General features: G+C 37.9%; 1 non-coding gene across 1 annotated transcript; it reads right to left on the minus strand.

Annotated features, from left to right (window-relative positions):
* Positions 1-10,554: 10,554 nt before the first annotated feature.
* LOC145637692 (small nucleolar RNA R71) lies at positions 10,555-10,661 on the minus strand. The gene has a single exon (XR_014114430.1). It is a non-coding gene; the product is annotated as a small nucleolar RNA R71 (small nucleolar RNA).
* Between the last annotated feature and the right edge of the window lie 465 nt (positions 10,662-11,126).

Consider the following 11,126-nt stretch of genomic DNA (forward strand, 5'->3'; position numbering starts at 1 on the left):
TGCCTTGCCTGAAAGCTCGAAAAAAAAAACCAAGATGGCATTGACATCCGCCATAAGAATATGAAGTTGAATAACTGAAATGACCTCGCAAAATATTAATAACAGTTAGGTTATCACCTTCAATAAAAATGTCAAAATATTAAATTCCTTAGAAAGGAGGCCATTGCGGAGGGCAATAACTTCAGCAAGGAAGGCTGGGCAGGAGACCAAATTATAAGTTTGCCTGACCACATAATTACCCTGGTGATCCTCCTGAATGACAACACCTGCAGTTGCAAAAGTCGAAGCAGAACCATCAAAATTATGTTTACAAAAACCAAATGGGGGAGGAGACCACGAGACAAAAGGAGAAGGGGTAGACGGGGGAGACAGAGGGTGAGGTGTAACAGGTAAGTGTATGGCATCAACAATGGATTGAGATTCCCATTCCTTAAACATAGAGAAAGCGCGGATGAAGATACTATGAATATGGCAGGATAGTTCTTAAAATAATTGCATTTCGATGCTTCCAAATATACTCCAAAGTAAAATAGCAAACTTAGAAAGGAGCCTAGGTAAATTGGTCTTCAAGGAGCGAAATAAATCATGGAACTGAGTAATCGGTGGGATGCGGCCCAACCAATTATGGACGGAAGAAGAATACCAAATACTAATAGAAAATGGACAAGAGAGGAGAAGATGATTCTGGGTTTTAGAATGATTAGAACAAAGAACACAAAATCTAGGTACATCAATATTATGCGAAGATAAAGTATGACGAGTAGGGAGACTTTTATGAAGGGTTAGCCAAAGAAATATCTTAATCTTAGGTGGAATAACTAAATTCCAAATCCACTGAAACTCCCATTTAGAAGAAGGATGAACAAGAGAATGAGCTAGCCATGTAGCATATTTCACCATGAACTGACCATCTTTAGAAAGACCCCAACAAGGTTCATCAGGAATAGGGGAGGAGGGAAGGGGGATTCCTGTAATAGATTGAACTATGTCATTAGGGAGAAACGAAAGGAGAAGAGGGACGTCCCATGTATTATTCTCCGTGATGAACATATCAACATCGATGTCAATATTCGGAAGTTGATCAGGGTCCAAATTGAGAAAGGCGATAAGGTTAGTGTGGGCACACCAAATATCAACCCTGAACAAGATAGAAGTACCATTTCCCACCTTCCAGCAGAGACCTCTAATAAGAAGAGGGCGTATTTGGAGAATCTTTTCCCAAATCCAAGAATCTCAAGGTTGAGTATGGTATGTAAGGAAGTGGGATTTACGTAGATACTTAGCAATAATATATTGGACCCATAAGTTAGACGAGTCCGACATAATTTTCCACCCAAGTTTAGCTAAGAAAGCCGAGTTGATAGCATCCGATTTGCAAAGACCAAGAGCTCCATTGGATTTGTTGACAAATAGTATCCCAAGCAACTATAGGTAAACCCGTTTTTTATCGAGGATTGTCTCCAAAAAAATTTTCTATTCAAACTATCAAGAGACGAAGTAATAGAAGAAGGTAGACGAGCAGTGGTCATGGCTAAATTTTGGTATCTTCTTTAGTAAAGATGTGCTGGGAATTATCCTTACTAAATTTTGCAGAATTAAAAAACACACCCAGATAGCCGCCAAGAAAAGATTTAGGGGTTATAATAAAATAGCTTGTCAAAATTGCAACTTTCATGGCTACGTCTTCCAAGAACCTCCATCTTCAAGACTTGACCATAATTAAATACAACTACTAGTATCTACAATTTGGACTAATCTAAATATTAAGGTACAAAAATACTCAACGGTACGCATACCGTATTTAGATTTACAAAAAAATACATCACGGATCGCAGTCCGTATTTTCTATCCTAATCGGGCCCCACTAGTTGTCATTTCATAAAACCTGTGAGAGAATATACATTCCATTCATCCATTCACTATCTGTGAATGGCCCATGCATTTTACAACGATAAACAAGTAACAATGCATAAAACACATGTCCGCACTAGTAACTAATCTAGGTGGTTAATCCGATTAACACGCCTAATTAAGACTAGTCAAAATTGTTTTAACCGATTATGTAAATAAGCGCAATTAATATTTGAAGCTCCCACTAAATTTCGCATCCAACTTAATTAATCCAATTAATTAAGCCGGTAAAACCCAAAATTTGTAAAAATAAATTTTGCCAATGCCGCTCAAAACCCGAGGCCTAGCCTCCAAAATTTTAATTAAAATAATAAAATAATTAAAATAAATTAAAATAAACAAAACGACCAAAAAGCAAAATTAAAACGAGAATAAAAACGCATCGATTACCCAAAGCTAGCACCCTTGAGCACTCACACGCACGCAAGTGCTGAGCGCTTGCCTAGCAGCCTCGGCCTTGCGTGCTGTGATGCTGTTGGGCGCTGCTTGGCAGCGCACACTCGATGCGCGTCTAGCTGCAGCTGCCTAGCATTGCTGCTACGCCTAGCATCATCTCGCACGCCCCTTATGCACCAAGTCAGCACACAACTCTTCGCACACACCTAGCACCACACGCACCAAGCGTAGCAGCCTCGTCCCTCGGCAGCCACATGCGGGCTGTGCGAGCTGCCCAGCTGGCCAAGGGATGCACATGGCTATTGTGCCTTGGTTTGCGTGCTTGTGCCTTGGGATTAATTAACTTTAGAATTAATTCATTGAGCAAAAATGAAAATTTAAATAAGTCTAACTTAAAATAAAATTTTCAAAGTGGTTAAACCAATTTTGGTTAGATGCACTTTGAAAATTAAATTGGTTTAACTTGGTGCAACAAAAATAATAAGAGGGCAATTACTCACTATTAATTTAATTAGTTTAAATTAATCTTGAGTTTTTGACAAAATAAAAGGGAGTTGGAAAAGATGAACATAAGTTCAATAAAGATTCCAACTTTAATACTTGTGAATCCTTGAAAAAATTATATCTTCCAATGTGAAGATAAATAATTTTCTATCACAAAGTTTCAAACTTTATGATTCCAATTAACTAAAAACTGATTAAATCAACAAGGTTTAACAACAATTCATGGAATTTAGTAATATAAAGTTTCAATCACTTAACATAATTAAAGATTGAATCTTTAATACTTGGAAGCCTCAAAGAACAATAATTTCACACTTAATGCAATTAGTTTGCAATTATGTGAAAAATAAAACCAAGCTTTCAAACACAAATTACCACCAAGTAATCATGCCTAAAGAGGTTTAAAATTGCATATAAAATATGTATTGAACCAATTACATAACCACCATAAATATGCAATAGAAAGACTTAAAATTTTTCGTAAAAACGAAAAAACCCTCAAAAATTGCATTTTTGGTCGTTTTTTTGGCTAAAAGCCGAGCCCTAAAAGGGTAAAACTATTTCCAGAACGCCTTTTCCACCCAAAATTCACTATTTTTGGGTCGAAATCTGGGTTCGGGGCTGAAGGTAGCTTAAACACGAGGTTAAAATAAATAAAACGAGTTACTAACCTAATTAGCACTTCAAGACCAGAAAATTAAGCCATAAAATTCACCTTGAAAAAAATATTATGATTTTAAAAATAAACGAGCGCGGCTCCGATATTGCTGTTGGGGTTTGGTAAGTCCAACTTACCGCTGAAACAACCCCGACCCAAAGAACCACTCGCAATTAATAAAACCATAAAGCATAAATAAACATAAAAGGATAAAATAGGAATTTACCTTTGACGCGTGCTTCGCCCGACCCAATGGGCTCTTACTTGAAAGCTTTAGCTCCGAAAATACCGAGCCTCCAACGGTATCCACCCACAAAGGACGAACACCGACTTTTTAGGTCCGCTACCTTGGAGTTAGGAAGGTCCGACCAAAACCCAAGTGTTAATGGAGTTTAAGAGTTTTTGCTATAATGCAATGCTCTTTCTAACTCCCACTCAAGCAAATAATTCTCAAGTCATGCTTTGGCTATTTATAAGGAAGGATAGCTTGTGAATTCCACTCATCTTTCAATGTGGGACTTTTTCACAAAAAGATCCCACATGGAAAGATTGATGAATTCAATCCTTAGTTAAATAAACCAAGGAACAAGTAACAAGTGTCACATGGTTAGGTGAGGACCACTTTCCCACTTGGTCCCCAAGGCATTTCACATGCAATGTGAACTAACCATGTGTCACCCAACCTTGAGCCCCAAGTTGGATTCGGTTGGGCCATTTTATTTTTGGCCCGTGTCCATGACCCATCTCCCCGGGTCCACGGCCCTTGTCACATGTGTCGCCACAGTGGCGCGCTGCCACGTGGCACGCTACCACTTGGCGGCTTCCACGTGTGTTGCCACATGGCGCTTTGCCATGTGTGCTGCCACGTGGCATGCACCTATTGTGCGCGCTTTCCTAGCCTTTCGCATGGCTAGGATTTTACTTATTACTTGAAGCATTTTCCCGTCTCGCCAAATCCTAAATTTTGGCTTGACATTTGAGATTCTGCGATGCTTGGTTTCGACGCTCGACGCTCGAATTTCTGACATCTTAATATTTAACACTCGGGCGACAAATTAATTCGTCGAGTCGGTTCATATATTTGCTTGGGTGTGACCCGAAGGGTTCAGTCAAGATTAAGCTGTAATATTAATTATACATTAATATTAGTGATCGGAAGTGGCCTCCACCCAGGCATTCCGATCATTTGACCTTACTGAATATATTAGCTTTCTAATAATTCTGAACCCGCTATCAGAATAATACACTTGTTCGAAGGACACCATTCCTTTCAGTCAACGGGACCCAGCTCACTCAGTAGAACCCTTGGATCCACACCTGGAACACTAACAATTTCATTTTTGTATATAGTCTTTCTCTCTTTCTCACCTTGGTTTTCTCGTGCTACGGTCTTTGGAGCTTCATGAAGGTGGTTATTCTTTCACCTTGGTTATTGTAGCATAGCTTGGACGCTCGATGAGACACTTCTTATTTTATCTTTTCACCTTTATTTCTTTACTATTCTTGGATGCTTAGATTAGGATTAGTTTTAGGAGGAGTTGAACGGTTCGAGGATGTTTGCTTTTTAACACCTTAGTGTGTTTGGGAACATTGGCATTGTGGCCGAATGTTCACATGTTTGTCGATTAGGACTTATGTGTGTTAGCATTACATCCTTGTTGCAATTCTACTTCTCCTTTGTTTTTTCTATTTTTCATTTCATATCTTTTTCCTCATTTTCTATTTTCTATTTTCTTATGGTTTGCCTTTTCTTTTTTGTTTCCTTTTTCCGTTTTCTTCTACATTTCTTTTTGTATTTTGCTTTCATATATTTTGATCTTAAACTATTCTCTTCTTCATATCAATATATATATATATATATATATATATATATATATATATATATATATATATATATATATATATATATAACATAGTTGCACAGTAGCTATTATTCTTCCTAAAAACAATGGTTTGCAAGGTTTGAGAGTATTTTTGGTTGACTCTAGGATAGAACATGCTAAGGTAGTTGTCTAGAACTATTGGGACCTTGAAACCGGATTCTCTTATTTTTGAAAACTCGCAATTATTCCCCTTTGGTGGATTTGATGCTTTTAGTGAGTTTTTTCCACAACCTTGTGAGGTTTCTTATTTTTCAAGCCTTCTTCAACTACTTGTATGAGCGGCATGGATCATTGACTTTTGCAGACCTAATCTTGAAACTTGACTTATAATTCTCAAACACGAGACCTAACCATCTAGGGAGGATAAAAGCATGTTTTTGGGGTGGTGATTTTTCTTTTCTAGGTCAATCGTTATTTTTAGTTCTTGGGTTCATATTTGCCTACTTGCTTAACATTTGAGCCTTTTCCCTTCTTTTCTAGCCACATCTTTAGATATTTGAACCTTTTGTTTCTTTTTGTTCCATTTTTGGTTTTTGTGATCGAAGCAAATGGTCATGTTCTTGGAGATTGTGGTATATGAGTTTGGATATTGGTTCTTCTTTGTAAGCAAGCTTGTTATTTGTATATTTTGTGAATAATTGAAAATGAATAAATGAAAAAGCCGTCCAAAGTTAAAAAAAGGCGAGGACATTGAATAAAGTGAAACTTGAAAAGTTGAGAAAAAGCAAAGCAAATCTCTTAAAGCTTTGGCAAAAACAAAAAAAAAGGTGAAAATGAAAAAATTTCAAAAAACATTTTGATGTAACCGTTTCTCCCTATTTTAAACATTGAGGACAATGCTATTTTCTAGCTTGGGGGGGGGGGGGGAAGCGTCTTACGCTTTTTGTATATATGATTGTGGTTATAACTTTGAATAAGCTTGGGGGTGTTAGTTTGTTTTTGTTTGGTGACCACTTTGTTTTGGTGTTGAGATTTGGCTGATCTTGCTTCACAACTTAGGTGTACCACCAAATTCTAAATTTTAAGCCTACCCTCAACCTTTCGCCATTACGTTACAACCTTTGGGAAAGCCTTTTTGACCTAGTGGTTGAGTCATATACCGAGGGAGGGCATTATGAATTAAAGCGTAAGGAGAGGGAATGCAAAGTCAAGATGTCAAGAAAACCTCAAATCTATTGTTTTTCCGGTTCCTTCGAGGAACTATATAGATGCTTACTAAAAGAAGATTTGAAGCCAATGGGAAAATGTGATAATATAGTTTTTAGATGAAAGTGAATTGCGTTTTGGTAGTTCTCTATACTTAGCATGTCCTATGTTTCAATCAACCCTCGATATCTTAGAACATGCTAATTACCATTGTTGTTTTAGAAAGTTTGATATCCTCTCGTGTTTTGATCATGTGCAAAAGTCCATTGTATAAGCACCTCTTTTCTTTTCAAAGTTTTAACTTTCTCTTTTCTCCTCTTATGCTTTGCCTCCTTTTATTAAGAGTTATAGGTTAAGCTCTTAGGAAACATTTACGAGACCTCACTCGTCCTCATAGGCGACTTTGGGGTTTAAAGGGCTTGTTGTAGCTAAAAACAACCGTGATTCCTACGTTAGTGAGTCTTAGTGTATATTCTTTTTCTATCCTTTTCCTTTTCTTTTATAAATAAGCCCTTCTTATTCCTTTTTAGCTTTTGTTTTTCTCGGGACGAGCAAAAGTCTAGCTTGGGGGATTTTGATGCGTGTCATATATGGAACTCGTAGGGTAGTCCTTTAGGATGTTTTCACCCTATTTTCGTAGCTTTCTTTTATTATTTTGGTCTAGCTTTTCTCCTTTAGTTTCTCTATTGCTTTCTTTCTTCGTGTTTTACTTTCTTTTATGTGGTTTTCTTTGTGTTTCCCTTTTATTTGGCTTTTTTTCTCTTCTATTTTCTCTCTTTGTTTAATTTTGTAGGTGCTTAAGGAGTTAGCTTTGCAAAGGGATCAAGAAGAGCCAAAAGGGCTAAGCAAAGAAGAAGCAAGCTCCTTGGAGAGGTCACAAAGCTTTTTCTAAAGGCCGCATGCGCAGGTCTTAAAGGCTGCGGGCGCGGTAAAAGTTCAAAAAATGAAGATTTTTGGCAGTAACTCTCCGTGCCTTGGCCGCGGTCTAAATACGGGCGCGGATGATTTGGAGAGACTGCTTCTATTGGAGATACCGCGGGCCCCTGATTACACTTGGGAGTTAGGCATTTGCCGCGCCTTTAGCCGCGGGCGCGGGCTACGATACCCGCGGGCGCGGGGATTACCGAGATTGCCCGCGGAGTTAGTTATGGGTTCCGTACCCATTTTTTCGCAACCGAGGGAATTTTTGGAGAGGGCGCGGCCGATCAGTTTTTCTTCTTTGTCTATATATACTCTTGTATTTCCTTTGGAAAGACAACTTTTAGATAATTTCATTTGCTTAGTTTTTAGAGAGAAAAACTAGAGAGAAGTTAGAGAGAAAGTTGACAGGGTAAAGTCGTATCCCCTAATCAAAAGTAAATACCTAAGTCCTCTAACTAAAGTAGATAGGGAAGTAGGGTCGAACTCCACAGGGAAACAAGTCTTTTAACTCCTAATTATTTATTATAATCTAAATTATCTAAGTAACCAATATTTTTTGGAAAAAATTCTATATTACGAAGAATAAGTTTAGGGAGAAAAGAAACAATAATAAGGAAGCCTAGGGTCACAGGTTCACCAATAATTAATATTCCGGGATAAAACATAATAATTGATAATTGACATTGCACAAATAACATGATTAACAGGCTCTCGCAATTTATTAATCAACAAAGATCTAACAGGCTCTCTGATGTGTCTATTTTATATAGTATTTTACCCCCGTCCCTTGGTCGTAATTAGTAAGTGTTTTTGGCTCTTTAGAGCCACTTTTATTACTAATTGGTGTTTTCTAGTGTTTTCGTAGATTTGGTTGACTTTTGCAGGGATTTATGCTTTTGGAGTATTTTCCCGAGATATTTTGGAGCAATCACGAGCATTGGAGAAACACGACCAAATTTTATAGCCCAGGGCCGGTTAGAGCCATCGAACCGGTGATTAAGGGCTCGGTAAAGGTGATACCGGGGCATTTGGACCGAGTATTCAAGACCCAAAGAGGGAACCCAAATTGGCCCGAAGAATTGGAGCCCAATCGAAGTCCAAATATTGGCCCAAATGAGCCGCCCGGCCAAAAAGGCTGGCGCCCGGAGGCGCGCCCGGCCGGGCGGGAGAAGCTTGGTCTGGCGCCCGGTGACGCGCCCGGCCGGGCGCGAGATTTCTATTAGAGTAAAAAAGGCGCGCCCGATCGGGCGGTGCCTCGCCCGATCGGGCGCGTGTTTTATTAGTTGACGATTAACATAGTTTTAATTTGTTTTAGCTTAGGATTTTTGTACGGAGTATAAATACTCCTCCGTAATACGTTTTTAGGACACTTCTTCCCTATATCTTCTTCTTCTCTTATCCTTCTCTCTTAGCTTTCTCTCTCTACTTAGTTTTCTCTCTCTTAATCTCTCTCTAAACCTTTGTTCTTAATTCTTTCATTAATTCCAGATTTATTTTGGTAACGATTTATCTTCCCTTAATCTTAGTTATTTATTTTATTCCTTTCATCATGATTTATTTTATTACTTTGACTAGTTTAGTTTTTATTATGTGTGAGTAGTTTAATTTCTAGGGTTTATGGGGATCTAATAAATAACATGAAGGGGTAAATTGTTGTTGTTGATTATCAATGCTAGATTAATTTCCTATTGATTGATTTAATGCTCTGTGACTAGATTAGGCCTATCTTTTATGCATGAGTTTGACAATATTGATTCAAGAATCGAGAGATGAGAATTAATGTTTAGGTCTAGTTTCAATAGGCAAGTTAATTTATAAATGGTTAAGTCAAGATTCGAGAGATGAGATTTAATACCGATAAATTAATTGAGTGATTGTAATAAGTAGCGAGAGCCCTTTACAATCTGGTTAATTGATGCATTGATGAGATCTATTATTGATTATTGGTATTGCATGATAATTTCTTATTGAATTGTTTTAATGTTTTACAATTACGGCTTGTAAAAGTATAGCAATATTAAATTGATGAATCGAGCAGATGTTAATTTGATGTTAAAGGCTATTTTCAATAAGAACTTAGATCTAGTAAATTGCGAGAGCCTGTTAGATCTATGTTGATTAATAAATTGCGAGAGCCTGTTAATCATGTTATTTATGCAATGTCAATGATTAATTACTATGTTTTACCCTGAAGTATTATTTATTGGTGAACCTATGCCCTAGATCCCTTTATATATTGTTTTCTCCCTACTCTTATTCTTTGTAGTTTAGTTCCATATTTAATTATAAATATTGGTTACTTAAATAATTTAGATTATAATATTTAATTAGGAGTAAAAAGACTTGTTTCCCTGTGGAGATCGACCCTACTTCCCTATCTACCTTAGTTAGTGATTTAGGTAATTATTTTTGATTAGGGGATACGACTTTACCCTGTCAAAATTTGGCGCCGTTGCCGGGGAGACGGTTTTATTTTTATTTCTGATTGTTTTTGTAGTCTAGATTATTTCTCTTTTGTCTCAGAGAGCGTCAGTTCTCTGAGACAAATCTCATATTTGCTTCTAGTTTTTATTTATGCCCAGGTGTTCCAGATCAAGTTACATCCCATTCGATCCTGAGATCGAACGTTCCTTCCATAGACAGAAAAACTTCTACAAGCAAATCTTGGCGGATTCTGGTGATACTAACAATAATCACCGCGATCCTCCAACTGATTCTAGCGATTTAGAGGCATCATCAGACACAGAATCAGATATGGCCGCTCCAAAGAAGCTTAGTGATTATTCACAACCAAAGCTTACAGATTTTCCACATCTCACCCCTACTCCGGCTCTTGATGGGGTTCAATTCGAAATCAAACCCCAATTTATAACGATGATAGAGAGGAAGCAATTCAGTGGAGCCAAGGGTGAAGACCCGAATCTTCACATTGCCGACTATTGTCAATATTGCAACACCATCAGGCAAGCCGGGGTCACTCAAGACCAAATCAGGGAGATTCCCTTTCCCTTCTCTTTAACTGGAAAAGCTAAATTGTGGTTTAATGGCTTAAATAGAACTACACTTGGTATAACTGACTGGGAAACTCTTGTTTTGAATTTTTATAATAAGTATTATCCTGCAGAGAGAACAACAGTACTACGGAGTGCGATTCAGAACTTCGCCCAAGAAGCCGATGAGTCTTTATATGAGGCTGGGGAGAGGTTCAAGGACGTACAAAGAGAATGCCCTCACCATAATTTAGCACAATGGCAGTTGATCCAAGCCTTTTATAACGGCATTGGAAATTCTTCTAGGATAATTTTAGACTCTGCAGCTAGTGGGAGATTTATGAATCTTAATGTTGATGATGCAGGTCAGGTTATTGAAGATATGGAGATACACAATTCCCAATATGGGAATCCCAGAGGATTTGCTAACAAGGGGAAACATAGTGTCGACTTTGTATCCTTTTTGCAAGCTCAACTGACCTCTATTTGCCAAAAATTAGATAATCTGAGCACTGCTAATGTAGCTAATGTTTCTGCGATTAACAATAATTCTAATGAGGCTTTCTGTGAAAATTGTGGTATTGTAGGTCATTGGGAGCAGGATTGCAGGAGTTCCGTGGAGCAAGTTAATGCCTTCCAAGCTTATAGGCAGAATAACCCATACTCCAACACTTACAATCCTGGGTATCGGAATCATCCATACCTTTCCTACCGGAG

Source organism: Chenopodium album, chromosome 6 (assembly GCF_948465745.1).
Source record: "Chenopodium album chromosome 6, dcCheAlbu1.1, whole genome shotgun sequence".
NCBI classification, from domain to species: domain Eukaryota; kingdom Viridiplantae; phylum Streptophyta; class Magnoliopsida; order Caryophyllales; family Amaranthaceae; genus Chenopodium; species Chenopodium album.